This window comes from Pelobates fuscus, chromosome 11 (assembly GCF_036172605.1).
Source record: "Pelobates fuscus isolate aPelFus1 chromosome 11, aPelFus1.pri, whole genome shotgun sequence".
Classification (NCBI taxonomy): Eukaryota; Metazoa; Chordata; class Amphibia; order Anura; family Pelobatidae; genus Pelobates; species Pelobates fuscus.
In genome coordinates, this window is record NC_086327.1 from 42,395,140 (window position 1) to 42,417,671 (window position 22,532).

Consider the following 22,532-nt stretch of genomic DNA (forward strand, 5'->3'; position numbering starts at 1 on the left):
ACTACATACACTGCATTCATTATACACAATCTGCACTCACTACAAACACACTACATTCATTATACACACTCTGCACTCACTACAAACACACTACATTCATTATACACACTCTGCACTCACTACAAACACACTACATTCATTATACACACTGCACTCACTACAAACACACTACATTCACTATACACACTTTGCACTCACTACACACTATATTCATTATACACACTGCACTCACTACACACACACTACATTCATTATACACATTCTGCACTCACTACAAACACACTACATTTATTATACACACTGCACTCACTACAAACACTTCATTATACATACTCTGCTCTCACCACAAACACACTACATTTATTATACACAATCCGCACTCACTACAAACACACTGCATTCATTATACACACTCTACACTTACTACAAACACACTACATTCATTATACACACTCTACACTTACTACAAACCCCTCTACATTCATTATACACACACTGCACTCACAACAAACACACTATATTCATTATACACACTCTGCACTCACTACAAACACACTAAATTTATTATACACACTGCACTCACTACAAACACACTACATTCATTATCCATACTCTGCATTCACTACAAACACACTACATTCATTATACACACCCTGCACTGCACTATATGCATAGGAGTGCAATTTTTTTTAAGGTGGGGGGGGGGGGGGCTGGGGAAGGAGGCGGAATCTTGGGTGAGTTCCCACACTTTTTTCCCCAGGACTTGACCCCTGATTGCAACCACAACCACTTACACATCTATAGGGCTCCCAGTGCCAGGATTGCCACCACAACCACTTACACATCTATAGGGCTCCCAGTGCCAGGAATTAGCTTATTGGTCAAGATTTTGTTCGAATATACATTCGGAACAAAACGAATTGCACATGTCTAGTGCTTTATACACTGAAGCCAGGACCCAAGGTTTCCCAGCAGAACATTGCCCAGAGCTAAACACTGCCTCCACCATAGTGCCTTCTTCCCATAGTGCATCTTGCTGCCATCTCTTCCCCATGAAAACAATGCACATCCACCCAGACATCCACCTGGTCTAAAAGAAAACATGATTCATTAGACTAGGCAACCTTCTTCCATGAAAAAACAGCACGGGGAAATTCCGTGCTTGTAAAATACTGATGCAGTTCAAAAAGGCAGCTAAATCACCAGGTCTGGGGTCTCTCTTGTCCAGTTGAAGATAAGATAAAGCAGAATGGTAGGTGTAGCACCTAAGATGTCCTTAGAAGTATAAGTACCAAAAAAGAAAGGAAACTAATAGTGTAATATGTAAAATATGATGGAGTTAAAGGAATAAAAAGTATACACTCACACATTTTAGAAGCTTCAACCTAAGCGCTTGGGTGGAATAATTCCCACCTATTGATATAGTGAAGTACACGTAGACCTTGTAGTGATAGGTAATCTCGTAGATATGTGCAAGAGAATCACAGAATATAGTACAGTATGCCACACTAAATAGCAGCAATAAATCAATAATGAAATGTGCACTCACATCTTATGGAGCCTGAATAGTGACTCTACAGGCATAGCTTGAAAGTGGTATGATCCCCACTCTAGGATATAGGTGATGGCAGTCACTCTCCATATTTATAAAAGAGAAAATAAAACCACAATAGTGTACACTGTAAGAGTGGATTAAGACGATAAAATAAGTGAAATTTTACTCACATGTGGTAGAGCAAAGTAAGGTTTGCTCAATCCATTAGGCACACGTGGTATTGTACCCCCACCAAGGATATGGTGTTTAGGAATTCAGGAATCCAGCAGCAAATAGATAGTTTCAATTAAAAAAAAGTACTTTTATTTGTAAAAACAATAAAATAAAACAATATAATATATACTCAAAAGTGTATTTGTTTCATATACCTCTAATGACAGCTTAGGAGCTATACCTTCCCTTCTTCCATTGCTCCATGGTCCATTTCTGACCTTCTCTTCCCTATTGTATGCACTTTTGGCAGTGGACAGGGGTCATCATGGGCACTCTGACAGGTCTGCAGCTACGCACAGGAAACTGTGATGCACTGTGTGCTTTGGCACCTTTCTATCATGGCGAGCATTATGTTGTTCAGCAGTTTGAGCTACAGTAGTTTTTTTTGTGATTGGACCAGACAACCTAGCCTTCTCTCCTCACGTGCATCAATGAGCCTGGGCACCCATGACCCAGACGCTGGATCACCAGCTGACTTTTTTGCACCATTCTTGGTAGGTACTAACTGCTGCATACCAGGAACACCCCACAAGACTTGCCATTTTGGAGATGCTCTGACCCTGTCGTCTAACCATCACTATTTGACCCTTGCCAAAGTCACTCAGATCTTGTCCATTTTTCCAGCTTCCAACACATGAAATTCAAGAACTGACTGCTCGCTTGCTGCCAATTATATCCTTCACAAGTAGCACTGTCAGTGGTTTTAATGTTGTGACTGAACAGTGTATGTTTTTGCCTTTAAAATGTGTTGACATCTTGTAGGGGGCATTTTAAGGCCCCATGAAATTTCCATTAGTTGATATCATCACCAGGGCATCCCTGCAGCCGGCACACTGCACAGCACTAGCAGCTGAGTACACTGTCAGATGAAGGAGACACAATGTGTCTAGCACTGTGCTGTGAGTTTTAAGATAGTTCACAGAGTCTGTCACAAGGCTGCAGCTCTTCTTGATGCCAGGCACAGAAGAATTTACTGGGAGAATCATGCAGTGTATCATTAGACCTTGTGGGGCAACCTTCACCAGCCCATCCATGTTACTTTAAATGGATGTGACAGCATTCACTTTGAATTTGTCACATCCAATCTATCTGCGTGTGTTGCCTATTAAGGCGTAATAAGAGTATAGTGGTTTAGAAAACACCCCTTTCTGTCTCATTAGAAAGTTTGACCTTTAAGCTGGAAACAGTGTTAGTGTAGGACTTACCTAAAACATTTTGTCTTGACGTGGCAGGTGAGCTTACACTTAAATGGTTATTGAAGTGATACCAAAAAACATCCAGTTATTTAAATATGCATAGGGATTTGGATCAGTGCAAAAGTACCTTTTTTCTTTAGTTTTTATCGCATGTATTGGGGCTGATATGTACTATAGTCATTGCTGCCACACTAGAGTAGTGAAAGTTCAAGAGCAGGGCTTAATTTGATAAATGAAGCCCTTGCTGACAGAAGGAAACCTCAGGTATAAATTAATACTTGGATTTCCCCGATACAGGCAGGCATTTAACCCTATGTACAGCAAAACTGCAGAGTGTTTTAAAGTAAGGTAACTTAAAGGGTTAATGGATGCATATTGGGCAAAAGGCATATGGCATTTATCCAGTGAAAACCTATAACTTTCACGGCACTGACTTGTCAAGTTTATATTTTTTTAAAACATACACCAACACTATATTAACCTGCCAGTCATGCCATGCCTCTTTAACTTTGTCTGACTGCACCTTGCACAACCCTTACTGAGATAATTACATACAAAACATTTAGCAGAAAAGATGCATAGGGATTTTACCTTACTTGTCAAGGAACACATGGCACAAATTCATATTACCCAAATTAATAGTAGTCATTTTAATGACCTCAGAAAGATTCCCTGCCAGGAATTGAACCTGCAATCCTGATATTTGAATACAGAATGTTATTGGTCCACTATCACACTGAACCAGAACAAATAAAGATCAGTGAGTTCAGATAACCCCAGATAACTAGCTCTCGGTGAATACTATCGTAGCAACATACTTTTCTACCATACCCTTACCCAGGGCCGGATCTAGTGTATAGGAGATCTAGTGATCTAGTTTGTCTGGAATATAATGTGTTTAGGGGTGCAGTATGTGTGTGAGGGGTTCTGTAGCATATATACATATATGTTTGGAAGTATTGTGTGTGTGTGTGTGTGTGAGTGGTGCAGCATGTTTGGGAGCTGCTGCGTGTATGTGTGATGTGTGTAGTGTGTGTGTGAAGGGTGTAGTGTGCATTTGTGAGGAGTATAGTGTGTCTGTGTGTGAGATAAATGTGCGTGTGTGTGGGTGCAGTATGTGTGTGTGAGGGGTGCAGTGTGAGGGATATGTGTTTGTGTGTGTGAGGGTGCTGTGTGTGTGTGGGTGCAGTATGTATGTGTAAGGGTGCTGTGTTTGTGAGGGGTGTGTGTGTGAGGGTGATGTGTGTGCTGTGTGTGTGAGTGCGGATGCTGTGTGTGTTTGGGTGTTGTGCGAGAGTGATGTTTGTGTGTGTTAGAGTGCTGTGTGAAGGTGCTGTGTGTGTTAGGGTGCTGTGTGTGTGAGGTGCTGTGTGAGGGTGCTGTATGTGTGAGGGTGCTGTATGTGTTAGAGTGCTGTGTGAGGGTGATGTTTGTGTGTTAGGGTGCTGTGTGAGGGTGATGTGTGTGTGAGTGAGGGTGCTATGTGTGTTAGGGTGCTGCGTGAGGGTGATGTGTGTGTGTTAGGGCGCTGTGTGAGGGTTCTGTGTGTGTGAGTGAGGGTGCTTGTGTGTAAGGGTGATGTGTGTGTGAGTGAGGGTGCTGTGTGTGTTAGGGTGATGTGTGTGTGAGTGAGGGTGCTGTGTGTGTTAGGGTGATGTGTGTGTGTTAGGGTGCTGTGTGTGTTAGGGTGATGTGTGTGTGTGAGTCAGGGTGCTGTGTGTGTTAGGTTGTTTGGGTGATGTGTGTGTGTTTGTGTGTTTGTGTGCTGCTGTGTGTATTTAGGTGCTGTGTGAGGGTGATGTGTGTGTTAGGAGGGATTGTGTGTTGAGAGAGGCAGGTTAATGCCAATAATAATAAAAAAAATAGGCATTATATCCCCCTCCCTTCTTACCTGTAGCCTGGGAGGGGGACCCTGCTGCCATCCATCCCTGGTGGTCCTAGTGGTGAGTGAACTCTAGCCTCTGGGGCTAGAGTTCACTCTCGCAAGACCCGGAGCAAGAGCTCCTCCGGGTTTCTCTCCTGGCTGTCTCCCTCCCTAGCAGGTGGCCGCGTTTCACTGCATGTGGGCTGGTGAGGGATCTCCCCATCGGCCCGTCATGGAACACAGCGGGGCCAGCACTCGGATAGCTCCAGCTCTGCATGAACTGGCTGGGGAAATCCTGCGATCTCCCCGGCCGGCCTTGGCCTATGGCCATCGCTGCCCACCAGGCATTTGCCCGGTTTGCTCAATGGTCAATCCGGGCTTGCCCTTACCTTTTGTGTCACTATACCCCACTCCCTCTGTTCCTGTGTCCAACTAGTCTGGTTACAAATACCTGTGTGTTAGTCCACCCATTGTACAGCGCTGTGGAACTTGTTGGCGCTTTTTAAATATTAATAATAATAATAATAATAATAATAATAATAATAAAAAAAAATAAAAATAAAAACAATCCCCTACCCAGTGGTGTATCCTGGTTTTGTGCTGCCCTAGGCAGGACAAAACTCAGGCACACCCCCCCCACCCCCCCCACCCAATGACAGATACGCATACACTCGCTAACAGACACACTCACACTCAGTAACAGACACACTCACACCCCTCCCCCCCCCGCCTCCTTACCTTTGGGAATGCTGGGGGGGCATCTTTTTTCCCTGGTGGTCCAGTGGCTGCTGCTGGGCGGTCGGGAGGCGCTCTTGGGCGGCTGGCGAGGGAGCACTTCATCTGAGCTGTCTGCTCAGCTCCCTCGCGCGCCGCACAGTGAGGCTGGGAGGCGGAACCGGAATATGACGTCATATTCCGGCTCCCAGCCTCACTCTGCGGCGCGCGAGGGAGCTGAGCAGACAGCTCAGGGGAAGTGCTCCCTCGCCAGCCGCCCAAGACCGCCGCCCGACCGCCCAGCAGCAGCCCAGCATGTCTGTTAGCCGCAAGGCTAACAAGACATTTGCCTTGGGCATTTGGGGGGCGGCTTTTTTTGCCGCCCCCTAGAAAATGCCGCCCAAGGCAAATGCCTTGTTTGCCTCGCGGCTAATACGCCCCTGCCCCTACCACAAAACACAACCGAAAAAGAAATACAAATTGCCTCATTGAGAGCACTATGCGGACTGAGTGTACATTGCAGGAAAAGCTCTTATAAGGTAATTCCCAAACAATGCAATTTCAAGTGCTCTGATTGGTTGACTTGTAATAACGTCCTTACAGCCAAGTCTTGAAATAAGTGAAGATTGTATATCAGAGTGCTCTTCTGGTAGGCTTATACACCAACGAATCACAGCGTTCTGTCTAAAATAGCATAGCACCGGAAAGTCCTTACAAGTAGGGTTGCCAGATCCACCATATTTTCCTGGACACACTTAATTTCCTCAACTTGATTGACAGCACATGAAAATGTTGCCCTGTATTGTGGATATTGTATATGCTGCAGAATTCCTGATTGATTTATTACCTAATTTACTACCATTTGACTTCTACATACTTACTGTATGCTGCCTGTCAACTTGTATAAATTATATGTGTCCAAGAAAACATGGTGGATATGGTATCCCTACTTATAAGGGCTTTTCCCACTATGTGATCTTGGTCTTTACGAAGAACTCGCTGGGCCGCTTAGATTACTTTTTGAAAAGCAGCTTTTTTTATTATTATTATGTAGAGATGTTCACAGGTGAAAAATGTGTTTCATTTAGTTTCAATTGTTTTAATTTTCAAATTTCGGTTTGCCCGAAATTTTTGAAGTGATCGATTCAAAAAGAACATATATTCGGAAATGTATGTTTGTGTGTGTATGATCAAATCAAAATCATACACAGGATGGGGCGTGGCCTGGAAGCCGACGGAGATGGATGCCTAACTCCTGAGCTCCGACCCGCGCTGCCTTACACGAAGCACTAACTGCAGCAAACACTCTCTCCGAGGGGGCGCACTAAACGCGCAGACACCCACCAAACACCCAGGAGGCAACTAAATAGCCCACACAACGGCTCCCTGGACGGCTATCTCCAAACGCCGAGCAGTCTGCCGCGAGGCGCCCAATGCTCCAAAATGGCCTCACCGCCGGGGACGGAATCCCACACCCTATCCCTAGCAGATATAAGGGCAGACATCAGAGCCCTCACTGCCACCATGGTCACGAAATCTGACCTAAAAAATACCTCAGATACACTCCATGAGGCGATCAGATAGGAGGTCGCCATATTGGGAAATGATTTAGCAGCGCAAGGCAACCGCATCCAGGCTTTGGAGGCCGCAGAGCAGGTGATAACCGGCCGCATAGAAGCCAATAACCTGGCAATCACTCGGCAGTGAACTGTCCTCCTGCACCTCAGGCTACAGGCGGAGGATCTTGACAACAGGGGGTGCAGATCCAATATCAGAGTCCGCAACCTCCCTGAATCCAACAGCGAAGAAAACGTGGAGGCCACACTCACTACCTTGTTCAAAGAAATACTAGGCCCAGATGCACCACCTAATATCCGGTTTGACAGGGCTCATAGGGCTACAAGACCGAGGAACATAGATAACTCACCCAGAGACATTGTCTGCTGTCTTCACGAATTTAAACTGAAAGAACTGATAATGTCCAATGCCCGCTCCAAACAGTCCTGGCCGTTCCAAGGAGCAGAAGTAGCCCTCTACCAAGATCTGTCACCCCTCACACAAGAAGCCCGCAGGGCACTCAGGCCAGTAACCCAACTTCTGAGAAGCCGCAACATCCCGTATAAATGGGGTTTCCCCTTTAGCCTGTTGGCCCGACATGAAAACGAGTGGATCCCCGTACGGTGGCCAGATGAGGTGCCGGGATGGAGACTGGGCCTGCCGCCCACGGATGTGGTAGATTGGATCCTGCGACCGCTAGAACCGCACCCTGGCCTGCTGGCACAAAGAGCCGCACGACGGCGCAGAGAAGAATCACCGCGTAGGCCGCCTGCACACAGACCTCGCAACCCAGCTCAGCAAGCCGACTAGACGGGTTGTCACCACGGCAAGCCACTTGAAGGTCCCCCTTGGCGGGCGGCGCTGAGGCATCGACGAGACTAAGATCAACTCAGTTAAGTACTTCTTACCTTACCCCGACACATACCGACTTATGGCCTATGACTATTGACTTATCCCACCTGAGACACCCTTCCTTACTAGACGAGATGGCGAGGACTGATTCCCCATAGACTGCTGCTAAATAACCGCCAATGCATCCTCTACCCAGCGGAACCTGGGGCGCCTACTCACCGGCAAGAAACTGTCACCACGAGCCCACTGTACAGGGGGTACAGGATGAAGGACGCTTCTTGGGGAGGGGGGTGAAAGGGGGGAGTGTAACCCCACCTAACGGACTGCTGGGGAATTGGGGAGGATGGGACTAGGGGGGCAAAATAATGATGATGGGGGAGAATACTTGTGGAGGGAGCACGGCGATGGTGGGTGAGGGAAAAACGATATAGGTGAGGGGAAAGTATGAGGTAGGTGACCCACTGAGCACTAGGTATGACAAGGAAATGTTTAAGTGTTACAGGGACGAAATGTGATGAAATGCATGTGGAAACGACAGTTTATAATGCATAGGCCACACATGCCCAGACAAGGCCAGATGAGCGTATTGACCCTGCAACCTACACAGCCATGCTCCTACTCTAGACCACTCCCACATTGGTGGCCTGGCAGACATTCAATGGCCACGCCCACCGAAGCCGACCTCCATAAGACTGGTACGCCCCCCATGATGACATGACTCAATGGAAACTATATTTACCCCGATTGACCCTGACGCACGCCCCTTCCCCCCTCCCCCCCCCAAAAAAAATTATAATAAAGAAAAAAAGAAAAAAAAAATACATTTATTTTTTGCTAACCTGAGACATTAACGACAATGCAACACTGAGGGGATGCCCGGGCTGCCAGGTAGGGGGGACCGCACTGGCATAGCACAAGAGGCTGCTGACGTGGACCCAGAGGGAGAGTACATAACCGCTTGTAACCCAAGCTTCATAGTGCACACACAACGCTACACATTAAGCGGGAGAGGAACCCCACCTGACACTACAAGACACACCCACATTACCACTCCAACTGGGCATAGGCCACGGCCCGATACTAGCCCGCGTATACCAGGACCACTGAGGGGGCCACGGCCGCGGCTTCTCCGGTAAATACCGTGTAGTGGTACGGCCCTGGACACCCACCCAGTTACACGGGACTCCATCCAACATAGGAGGAGATACTGATACACTCTAAGTAAGGAGACACACACCTACACTCACAGACACACGTCATACCGATGAAGTACAGGCATAAAACTCAGCCAAGAGGGGGACTCCAAAACCCACTGCATTCGAACTAGTCGCAGGACACCCCTGCGAGCACACCCGCTTGCCCCTCCCCCCCCCCCACTCCACCATTCCCCCCCCCCCTTTTTTTTTTTTTCTATTTCCCCAGCTGGCGATCCGACGAGCCCTGGTCCCTGACCCACGAAGAAGAAAAGAGACCTGGTTGACAGTACTTGCAGAACCACACACAGCCGGCCGAATAGGTGAGGACCTACAATGGCATACTCCCCGGCACCCTTGATCATAACAACGCAGAACTGTAGACGCCTTAATGCCCCTGAAAAGAGATCACACCTCTTAAAAGCCCTCAAGAGACAACATGTCTCAATCGCTCTCCTGCAGGAAACGCACCTGAAGGCGGATGCGAATTCGCTACTTAAAAACCGGTACTACCCACTGAATTTTTATAGCAATCATCCCACAATGAGGAAAACGGGAACAGCTATTTAAACCCCAGCTGGCGATCCGACGGGCCCTGGTCTCTGACCCACGAAGAAGAAAAGAGACCCCCTGGTTGACAGTACTTGCAGAACCACACACAGCCGGCCGAATAGGTGAGGACCTACAATGGCATACTCCCCGGCACCCTTGAGCATAACAACGCAGAACTGTAGAGGCCTTAATGCCCCTGAAAAGAGATCACACCTCTTGAGAGCACTCAAGAGACAACATGTCTCAATCGCTCTCCTGCAAGAAACGCACCTGAAGGCGGATGCGAATTCGCTACTTAAAAACCGGTACTACCCACTTAAGTTTTATAGCAATCATCCCACAATGAGGAAAATGGGAACAGCTATTTTAATCACAGCTAATCTCCAATTCGTGCCTACAGACCAGCTGACAGATACAGACAGCAGGTACGTCTTCGTTAAGGGGATACTGGCCGGAAAAACATACACCATAGCAAACTTGTATGCTCCGAACTCGGGACAAGCCAGCTTCGTCTGCAGAACGCTGAGGAAGCTGGCCAATTTCTCGGAAGGAGTGCTGATACTGGGGGGCAACCTAAATATCCCACTGGACCCCTTGGTTGATACATCCATGGGACGGAGCAGCATCCCTTACTCGACCTTGAACGTGGAGGGCACTCCACCCTGCAGAGCGGGACTACACCTACTACTCAACACTACACCGCAGATACTCCCGGATCGATTACATATGCATACAACAGGAAGGACTCACCTACCTATGGAAGGCAGACATCCAACCCACCCCCTGGTCCGACCACAGTGAGATGAGAGTGGAACTAGAGTCGCCGCTATACCGCCCAGCCAGACTTGGAGACTCAATGACGCACTTCTCCTAGACATACCGTCGAGAACGCTGATTGCAGAACACATCTGCCAATACTTTGAGGAGAACTCCACAGACGACATGCCAGACATGACCATATGGGAGGCGCACAAAAGCGTCCTGAGGGGACACCTCATACGAATGGCAACACAAAAGAAAAAGGAGGCCGGCGAACAACTAAGATACCTCACCAGACAGATAGCAGACCTAGAACAGATGCATAAAAGAACCCAACAAGATCTGACATACCGAGACCTGATCCTAAAGAGGAGACAGCTCACAGATATCTTAGAACGCAACCATATGAGACAGGTACAACGCTCAAAAGCGTTTTTCCACATGCATGCTAACAAGGGGGGGAGGCTTCTCGCCCAAATGCTTAGAGGCCCACAGAAACAGGCACAGGTACACACCCTGCGCACCGGACAGGGCAAACTGACACAATTCCCAGGGGAAATCGCCAACGAATTTAAGACATTCTACTCAAAACTTTACAACATCCCTGAAGCGGACGGAGGTATCACCGCCGAACAGAAACAAATCGATACCGCCAGGTACCTACAAGACTTCAGCCCAGACGCCCTCACTCCGGAGGAAGCAGAAGCGCTAGACGCACCTCTAACTGAAGAGGAAATCAAGCTAGCTTTAAAATCTGCGAAAAACGGCAGGGCACCGGGCCCGGACGGTTTCCCAGTAGAATATTACAAGAAATTCAGCGACGACCTGGTACCGAGATTAGTGAAGGCCTTAAACAGCCTCCGCGACGCCGCATCTTTTCATGGGGAGTCTCTGGCAGCAACGGTCACGGTGATACCTAAACCGGGCAAGAACACGGAACAGGTGGGTAACTACCGCCCAATCTCCCTCATCAATACGGATGTAAAACTCTTCTCCAAGGTACTCTCATTTTGTTTGCAGGCCTACATGCCTAGACTAGTTCACCCTGACCAGACGGGCTTCATCCCGGGCAGAGAGGCCAGAGACAGTACGCTCCGGCTCTTTGTGATACAACACCTGGCGAAACATCTAAAGAAAAAACTACTTCTGCTATCCATGGATGCAGAAAAAGCATTTGACAGGGTGGACTGGCACTTTATGATAGAGACGCTACGGAGGGCTGGAATCGGAGAGGGAATGCTGACGTGGATCAAGACGCTATACCATCAGCTGAACGCTAGAGTCAGGGTGAACGGGGCACTCACAGATAGCTTGCAATCAGAAATGGAACCAGGCAGGGCTACCCACTCTCGCCGCTCTTATTTGCGCTTACCCTGGAGCCGTTCCTGGAACCCTCATAATAACCCTCAGATATCGGGCCTCAAACACAAAATACAAGAACACAAAGTAGATGCCTATGCGGACGACATGCTATTCTTCTTGGACAAACCCTTCGAGTCGCTCCCCCAACTAATGAGAGAATTCCAGACATACGGAGCTCTATCGGGACTTAAACTCAACTTACCCAAGTGTGAGGTTTTGAATGTGACGGTACAGGAAGGGGAATGCGCCGCCTTGAAATGCCGATTTCCATTTCATTGGTGCACAGAATACATGACGTATCTCGGACTCCGGGTCACACCCGAGGCAAAGGACTTATACGCACACAACTACACACCCCTCCTGACTGACATCCTCGATGACCTTAAGAGATGGAACTACAACCACATCTCCTGGCAGGGGTGTATAGCAGTCATTAAAATGAACATCCTCCCAAGAATATTGTACAAGTTCCACACCATACCCCGCACAATCCCACAAACATTCTTCAAAACACTCCGAACAGCGATCCTCAGATACGTATGGAAGGGAGATAGAGCTAGGATAAGCCATGAAAAACTGTGCCTCCCCAAGACATGGGGAGGACTAGCCCTACCTGACCTGTACAAATACTACCAAGCAACGATCCTACAACGCGTCAGGGAATTACACAAGGCAACCCCCCATAAACGATGGGTTTCCCTATGCAGGGAACTCGCGGACAATCATCTCCACCTCTCCACAATCCATCTCCACCTCTTCCTCTGGCACAAGGAGGCTGATGCCAAAGAGGACCTCGGGGAGGACTCTCCCATCACCCAAACTCTCAAAAACATGGACCCGACTGAGGAAAGCACTGAGACCGACTGAGACCCGAAAGCACTGGACCCGACTGAGGAAAGCACCCTATCCGAGTCCGCTGATTCCCATCACCCACAACACTAACATAGGGGACGGAATACCACCGTCCGCATGGCCACTGGCCAACCAGGACGGATACATACCAATACATACAGCAATAACAGACACGGGGCTGAAGGCGCTACAAGACATGTCCGAAGTGGAGATGCCCACAATGATGCACCAATTTCCCTATGCCCAACTCAAACACTTCTACCACAACTTGCCACATAAAAACAGGCTACATAGAGACCAGAAACGGACGGTACAGTTTCAACTATATATCAACGATTGGCTACCGGTGAGAGGGAAAGGAAGGATGCATTTAAAAGGCAATGGGAAGACATAACTGACAAAACGTACACGGAGAGCCAATGGGAACAAATATTATTGCTACAACATAAGAGCTCATCCAGTTCGTACTACCAGGAGACAAATTACAAATTGATATCCCAATGGTATTGCACCCCATCACTATTACACCGGATCAACCCGGAGATACTAGACACATGTTGGAGATGCGAGAATGGAACTGGTACCCTCCAACACATCTGGTGGGATTGCGACAGAATCAAGCCATATTGGAAGAACGTCGGGGAGGAAATCCAGAAGATACTTGGGAAACCCACGGGTCTGACAGCGGATCTAGCCTTGCTGCACCACACGGACAGAACGCTTTCAGCTTACAAAAGATCGATCCTTAGACACCTCTTAAATGCAGCGAAGGTGTTGATACCGCTGCTATGGAAAATCACGCACCCACCGATAGTCGAACAATGGAGACGCAAAGTGGATGAAATACAAAAAGCTGAATCTACAATAGCAAACCAACTAGGAAGACAAGAAAAACACACGGAGCAGTGGAGACCCTGGTATTTATACCGCTCACAAAATGCGGATGCCGACTAGGAGGGGGGAGCGGAGGACCCGGGCTCGTCGGACACGATGCCACCACACCTGCGCTAACCCGGCCTACCCTTGACCGCGGGGTTGGGGACCCTCGAGTAGACCCTCGCGGGCTCAGACGGGGGCCACACTAATGGCAGGAACTGACCCACGGGAGGCAGGAACAGAGGGGACACTCACCAACAGACAGAGACACCAGACTCACCCACAACCTTCGAAGATAGAAAACAATGATCCTATAAGATAAAGCAACCAGAACGGCAAATAACACTACACTACACGACTATTTCCACACACAGACCCGCACATAAGAACACACTCCTACAGGTGGACACGGTATAGAACACACGAAATACACGCAGGACCACATACCACACAAATACACCCACGCCCCAGATCGTAGGGTTCGACATACATATATGAAACTAGAGGCTTAAGCAGACGAAAGACAAGACACCCAGGAACCGGGGGCTTCGGACAGACGAGAGCCGGGGGGATCACATTGGTCACCTGCCCCAGCGGACGCACGACTAAACAGGGGTCACTAAGGTAGTTGGACCAGATAGGGGGGTGGGTGACCCACGGGCCAACACCACAACGAACCACAAACCGGATAGTACATATATTGGCCAAATGCACGACCACGCTACCGGGGAGGCATACCACCCCTTATGAGACAACTCCTCACGAAACCACCCCGCACCCATTGAAGACACCAATGAGAAAAATACACCCCAGGGGGTAAGTGGAACTACAGCTGTAGCAACTACCCCTCTGACCAAACGTAGTAGAGACCTGCGTGTCTTGTCCATACCTACCGGAGTAGAAAACTGACGCTTACCTATCCACAGCCAGCTAGGCTACACACGCTGCCTCACCTTAAATCATAATACAGTTATGCAAAGTCCAGACCTCACCTTACGCTTCATTAAACTAGACCCGTGTATCCAAAACGCTTGAATGGGTCGTCAAGCTGCTGACCAAGGGCAATAGCGACCTGCGTGTCTCTCTATCTTGCGAAGTGAAAGCTGTACCCACCTGCCTTATTTGATACTCACTTCAAAACACAACCAGTATTAACGAACAGAGTGTGTGTGGGGGGTGGGGGGGGGGCTCGGGGGCAGGAGGGGGGGGGGGAAGAGACCGAAACAAGAAAGGAGGGAAAAAGGCGAAGGGACAGGGGGAAGGAGGGAGGGGAAGGTGAAAGGGAAGAAGGGAAAGGGAGGGGGAAAAAAAGAGAAGAAAAGAGGAAGGAGAATAGAAATGAGAGGAAAAGATACATGTACCATGCTGTGACCTGCGTGTCACCACTATCTGATTGATCGTATAACACTTCCCAATATGATTGTTAATGTTTTATGCTGTCGGGACCCGCGTGTCCCAACCAAAGTTTACTCAAGGTTATGTAACAAATTGAACAATAGAAAACTTCAATAAAAACATATTTAAAAAAAAAAAATCATACACAGAACTGTATGTGTTAAGAGAGTATCAGATACATAATGGAAAAAAAAATATCTCATAAATATTCGTAAAGGTCTTGGCAGAGCTATATTTAACGTCCTTCTCTATTTTCTTTTACATTATTTATCTGACATTGAGGTTTTATTGGTGTAAGAAATTGTGTTTACTAATGTTATTTTACAGTTACAGAAAATTCATGATGCCAATGACCCTTAGATGGGAAGAGGACGGCAAGGCAAGCCTCTTACAGTTTAATGTGTCCCTGTCATCAGATTTTCACTTTGTACCATCATAAAGCACTTTAAAAGCTACACATACATTTTTGTTGATAATTTTAAATGGACATTTAATTGACACAGTGTGCAAGAATCCATCTGCAGCTAGAGCTTAAGGTCAAACAAAAAAATCATCATGTCTGTTTTTTGCACGATGTTTTTCATAATTGTAAAATGCGTGTGTAAAATGTGTGTGTAAAATGTGTGTTTTTAAAGAAAATACAAAAACGTCATAAAACATATTCCCTACCCTCTTTTTTTCCATTCTGAGCCAGAAAAATTGCGCATTTTCCTCATTCTGTTAAACATGAAATGCAACAGGGGTTTAAAGAAACATATATTCCTGACCCTATAGTGCTAAAAACACATGTACGGTCCCTGCTCCCCTCCTTAAATAATAAGAAAACTTACCTTATTCCCAGCGCTGCTTGGTTCCTCCGGCGCTGGCCACACCACTGGAGGTGGTCCTTGGCTGACATCATCTGAACTGATGATCTCAGTCAATCACAGTGTTTTTCCATAGGAAAGCATTGGGTTTGCTAAAATTGCTAATTTTAATGATCTCAGACAAGGATAAGAGGGGGACAAACACCACCCTAGCCTATCTCCTCATAGAGATGCATTTGAACCCAAAAAGAACCTCTAGTAGCCATCTGAGGAGTGACCATTGGAGGTGTCCCTTGGGAGCAATATAAACACAGTCTTTTCTCTAAAAAGACAGTGTTTATGGCAAAAAGCCTGCAGGGACTGACTATACTCACCAGAACAACTACATTATGCTGTACTTGTTCTGGTGATTATAGTGTCCCTTTAAGAAAAATGTTTATAGAAAACAAATGAGTATAGACACTCAAGCAGCACAAGCAGAGTGTCACTCACATTGTTTTATTCATTATAAAAATAGATACAAACTGATTGTGCTAGCGAAAACACAGTAATCTAACTTATCTGAATTGAAGAATTACAGAGCATGTAAATGTGTTTCAAAATAAAGGTGCCAAAATGTTAATACCATGCAAGAACAACCTATCTTCTTGGGAAGAGATGATTGGAGTTTGAACACTCAGGAGTCTTACTCTCAGTCCTGTTCCCATCATCCTTCCTCTCTCTTTATTGCAGGTCCGGCGCTACCATAAGGCGTAACAGGCCGTCGCCTTAGAGTGCACAGTCCCGGGGGCACAAATGTCCGGGTGACCGGTAGGAGGGAAGAGCATAGCGCTCCTCTCCAACCGGTCACTTCTCATAGCGTGGCCGAGCACCTACAGTTCCCTCCAGACCAGGGGGGGACTATAAACCACAGAGGTGAAGATGCATTTTTGGGGCAAAATGCATTTTTCCCTGTGTAGCTAAAAATGATTTTACTGACCCTTCTTCAATGTTACACATGCTCTCTCTTCTCTCATCTTTATGCCTTACCCTCTCATGTTTTCCATGTTTTTCTCCTTCCATTGACCTTCGATATTGCTATTGCATTATTTCACATGTTCAGAAACCCCATTGTCTGATCATTGATCAGAAAAGTGATGCCAACACAGAAGTTAATGGAATCAGTAGGAACATTCCATTGGTGATTACTCTAGTTTCAAAACAACGTTACACCAATTGTCAGAGCATTGCACGTGGAAAATGTAGGCCATAGGCAGGGTGCAGGCAAAATACTGTTTGTCACAATATTGTCTACCCATTAACAACAGTACAGTACTGTATTTAGTTAGAAAGCAATGGCATGTTCAAAGTTTTGATCCACAATTGAGTAGGTGATGTTTCTTTGGTACTATCTGCGGAGTCTTTGCTAACTAATAGACAAAATGCATGGCATATTGTTTCCTTAGCGGAATTTGTACACAAGAACTGTTACAACTGGAGCAATGCAACACCCCAGTTTAGAAATTCTGAGCTCAAGTCCTCTCTTTGCTTTAAACTAAACCTGCAATCGAAAGCTGCTGATATCCATGTTACATATAGTTTAACCTCTTTTTATTTGCCTTTTCTTTCATTTTGGCTATTTTTTTATATTGAAGTGGTCTGGGTGCAGTGTACCTGTCCCCTTAACCCTGCAACTGTGATTATTGCAGTTATTGAGAAACTGCAATAATTACCTTCAATTGAGGGGCTTCTGTGTCCATAGCCAGGGCCGGCCTTAGGGGTGTGCGAGCTGTGCGGCCGCACAGGGCGCCATGGAGCAGGGGGCGCCCTGCAGCCGACACAGCTCACACATTGCCGGCTACCCGGGTGGAGGGTTTAATTATTCTCCACCCGGGATACAAAAAAACAAACCAAAACATTGCGGTGCCGGGGCTTAGCATGCGGCGGGGCTTAGCGTGCGGCTGGGGCGAGGCTTAGTGTGCGGCAGGGGCGGGGCTAGAGGTACTGGGTAATTGCTGCATGGGAAGCAGGAAGGAGTACTGCACTACTTCCACATCCATATTGAATAGAGGTAACTATGTGTGATTGTCTGCCTGTGTGTGACTGTCTGCCTGTGTGTGACTGTCTGCCTTTGTGTATGTGTGTATGTGTGTGTGGCTGTCTGCCTGTGTCTGTGCAACTGTCTGCCTTTTTGTGTGTGTATGTGTGTGCGACTGTCTTCCTCTGTGTGTGTCTGTGTGTGTGTGTGTGCGACTGTCTGCATGTGTGTGTGTGACCGCCTGTGTGTGTGTGACTGTCTGCCTGTGTGTGTGTGACTGTCTGCCTGTGTGTGTGTGGCTGTCTGCCTGTGTGTGTGTGTGTGTGGTTGTCTGCCTGTGTGTGTGTGGCTGTCTGCTTGTGTGTGTCAGTCTGCCTGTGTCTGTGTGGCTGTCTGCATGTTACAGTGTATGTGTGACACTGTATATGTGGCTGTATGTACGTTACTGTCCATCTGTACCTGTGTGTGTTTGTAATTGCCTGCCTGTAACTCTGTGTGTGTCTGTCTGTCTGCCTGTAACTCTGTGTGTGTAATGAATATTTATTTTTAAATCATTATTAATTTAATAAATCCCCTATACAATCACTACACTTCTATACACACACTATACATGGATGACAGGGGAGGTGGGGAGCACTGCGAAAATGTTTCGCACAGGGCGCCTAAAGGCCTAAGGCCGGCCCTGTCCGTAGCAGACTTTTGGTCCGTGAAATGACTCTGGACGTCCTCACGCTTTGCATGAGAACATCCAGCGACAGCTAAAACCATACAATGCTTTCCTATGGGGTAGTCCTAAAGCAATTGCGGCGCTCACCGTGCATGTGCAAATTAGTTCCCGACGGAGGAGCATACATCAGGTAAGTGACAAAATAATTGTTATCCCTTTCTGCAATTGTTATCCTGTATTCCTAGCACTATAGTTTCCCTTTCATGGCACATCAGTAGTGCAGACTGTTCCCTCTGATATTTTACTAATTTTAAACTTAGTTCAGGCTCGGCATTAGTGGAATATCATATAGTGGGCGTTTGTTTTGCAGCTACTGTTTTAAGAAAAATACAATTGGAATTGTTTTGTTATGCCATACATTGTGATATGCTGCCACTTTATTTAGTATGTGTTTCAAACAGGAGCTCATATGTCTACATGTTACATGCACGTTGAACGGCTGCCAGAAAAGAAAAAGATCCCCCAATTATAGTATTGAACTGCAAGCGGCAAAGCTAACACTAATGGTAATAGGAGAATATATGCATAAATATCAAAACACCTCCACATTAGCAAAATATTTAATAGATGTAGAGTTAGTCATTTATAAAAAGGCCGATAAATGTGCTTCTAAAGAATATTTATCTGTGTTTATCAGATTTGACTGCTTGAATTTCATTTTGATTTGATGCAAAAAAAAAATTGTCCAAAAACAGTCGATATTTATTGACCTTTTTCAGTCGATAAAAATAAATCGAGGCCTCTGTTATTAAATTTAATTAATAATGCAACATGTACATTTTATAAAGCATACTTTGGTATGAATTCCTGTAACCTGTGCTAATGCTTTTTATTTGGAAGTGATTGCAAGCTCGTTAGGGCAAGACCTTTTGTTCCCGTACATCAAACATGCTTTATCAGAATTGTTTGTTTGTCTGTTGTACACCGCTGAGGAATATGTTGGTGCTATATAATTACTGTAACTGAACATGTAAGGCAAGGTAGGTGGAAATATACTAATTTCTTTTTCAGAAACTATACAGTTTGCATCTTGCAACATATAAAACTCAGAGTGATTATTTTGCATGGAGCTCTATGAGATATGCAGTTGCACTTTAAGTGATTGCTGTGTATCTTTAAAAATCAGGCTTGACTTTTGTAACATTAAAACGTCTATAACATTTCTTTCATAATGGATATTACAAGCTATTTAGCTTTCCTGATATTGACAAGGAGTCTGTTCAGAGTCCTATGAATGAAATCATTTCTCCAGCGAGACAAAAGAGAATTGAAAACACGTTCTGATTGAGACGTAGCAGAAGGAAAGATGGGATAAAGAACAGTAGGATGAAAAAAGATGAATAAAAGAAGGATATTAAAGGGATATTAGAGGGAACGTCAGAAGGATAAAAAGTTATCAACAGAAGGATAGTGTGGAGGAGATGAGAAACACATAGGAAAATTGCAAAGAGGAAAACAGCAGGAAGGATATACATTACCTCTAACTAAGGAACATTAAAAAAAATTATATATATTATGGTTTCCGACCAATGAACATATAGCAGTTCAGGCCTTGAGAAAGCCCATGTATTGGACTGAAACACTGATGATGCATTAATATGTAATAAAAGCGTGTATATGAACGCATATCAAGTAAAGTGAGTGCTTCCTTGAACTGAACGCACACATTTTTATTATTATTATTATTATTGTTAACAAGATTATATGTTCCTTTTTTATTTTAGATTACCGTGTCTCCCTTCAGTTTAAAAAAAACAAAACATGAAAAATTGCTATTGAACTTACATTCACTGATTCTCATCTGGTGAAATAATCCGCCCTGATGAGTTTTGTCCAATCACATTTTTCTTACATCGAAGCATTGAGGACACACAAGGCATGTGCCACAAACACCACTATCCAGCAATCCCATGTTTCCCTATGAGATGCATTAGACACATACAGCATTCAATGTCAGCATGCAAATAACTGAATCTATCTTAGTCTGGAGCCCCTAGTGGCTGGCTGTCTAATAGCCACTTTTGTGGAAATTGCAAAAGGTTAATAGTGCTATTACTCAGATATGGCACCGTTTTAATTTGTAAGGCCGCAGGGGCAGCATTGATGCATTTATATCACTTGATTGATTAGACTGTCCTTTTTACCGAGGGTTCACAGATTCTCTGTAGACAGCCCTAAATCTGTTGTACTGTAATTTCACAAACTTTCTAACACGCAGTTACTGGAAAAGAGCTGGAAACCAAAATGATGGAGAACCCCTGCTGCAGCCAAATACCAAAACCAATAAACAGAAATTCTGTGTAGGCTTGTGCACCTTGACAAAACTTTGGTTTGCTGAATCAGTTCGTCTGTAAAAAAAAAAAACCAAAACATTTTTGGGGGCGAATCAGGTTTTATTCATGGGGTGTTTTAGATCGGACAAATTTGGTGCTAAAATGTACATATTAGCGTACTGCAAAATAAATAGATAATATAAATATTAAATACCTTTCGAAATACACTGATTAAACACAGATCAAGTAAGAAAAAGTTACCAATAGAGGAATAAAAGTAGGAGCAGTATAAATATATATATACTTGTAATATAGAGATTTTATTTTTACCGATCCAACTTTTTCACCTCTATTGGTCAATTCTCACTTGATCTGTAAATACAATCACCATTTAGTGACTGTCCCCTAACCATCAATCATTTTTATATTGTCATTTTTTGGAACCAAGGACATCACTCCGAATAATGAAACTAATGAAAGGGCTTGCTCATTCCTCGTTTAGATTGTTTCATGATTCGGTCACATAGCTATTAGGAGTAATGGAATTCAGATTACTTGCAGCACGCCCAATATTTGGACGAATCCCGAATGCACAATATCAGAAAATATACCTGGGGGACCCAGGTAAGTGTCAAACCATTCAAAAATAGTTTGACTACTTACCATGAGTTAGGGGATACTGTAGTGGTTATAGTGTTTAAACTACTCCTTTAATACAGTATTTACCTTTCTTATTTATTTGGTTTCAGTAAATCATTATATATTTCTGCTATTATAATAAAAAGATCATATAAAAGGAATATGTTCATTATTAATATTACGTTTGTCTAATACTTGGTTTATCTAATACTTCAAATTTCAGGGTTTTTATTCAAAATGGCTGCCATATTCAAAATGGCGGACTTTCCTTTTCAGTTGACTGTACAACATTGAAGCCATAAATCATGTTCCTATCATGATATCATTATAAATACAACCACAACAGATTGCACTTGCTTTAGTGAAAATATTACTGAACATTACATACCCCTAAGAATTAGAGCTATGATTTGTAGTCTCAAAAATAATGTCTACTCTGCATGTTTGTAGATCAATGTTTTTATATTTGTAAGCCTCACAGTAGACACTTTACTTATGAGGGGAAAAATGCAGCCTATTTAGAGGAAGTAGAGTCTTCACTCATGTCTTACAATATATTACAACTAATAACCTGCACTGCCTGCCCAATGCCCTTTGACCCCATTTAAACGTCAATATTTTTCAAGGTTAGGGGGCAGCTGAGATGGATACCAAACAAATTTAACATTTCAGTTATGTGTGTCTGGGGAATGTTAAGTTACTGCAAATCGTCTTTAGGTAGAAGGCACTTTGAATGCTGGAAGAGCATATACATATTATATGTATAGATATCTATTTTGTCTATGATATATTTTATGTACAATTCTGTTTATACGTTGAATTGTTTTATACTAAACTCCAGTTTGTGTACATAATAATTTAAATAGGATTTAAATTACCTACATATTGTTTTTCATGTTTTAGCTAAATGCTAAAATTCACTTTTTTCTTTTGACTAAAGATATAAAATGTGCACTCTAACAGGGTTATTTGCTCAAGTGAGAATTCAGAGTAAATTCAAGGTAAATTTCAAATTTAAGGCCCGATAAGCCAAAATGAAAGTATAGCTGACTATACTAAGAGAATTCACGTAGTGAATAACCCTATAAGTATTTGCTTTGGAAATTCCCAAAAAGCATAATTACTGTAAT

At 44.8% G+C, this 22,532-nt stretch overlaps 1 protein-coding gene across 1 annotated transcript in view; it reads right to left on the reverse strand.

Annotated features, from left to right (window-relative positions):
- The window catches only part of MBOAT7 (membrane bound O-acyltransferase domain containing 7), a 148,123-nt gene extending 127,453 nt beyond the window's left edge, over positions 1–20,670 (reverse strand). The window contains exon 1 of the mRNA XM_063435955.1: positions 20,635–20,670. The gene's annotated coding sequence lies outside the window, so the exon portion shown is untranslated. The remainder of the gene's footprint in view (positions 1–20,634) is intronic.
- Between the last annotated feature and the right edge of the window lie 1,862 nt (positions 20,671–22,532).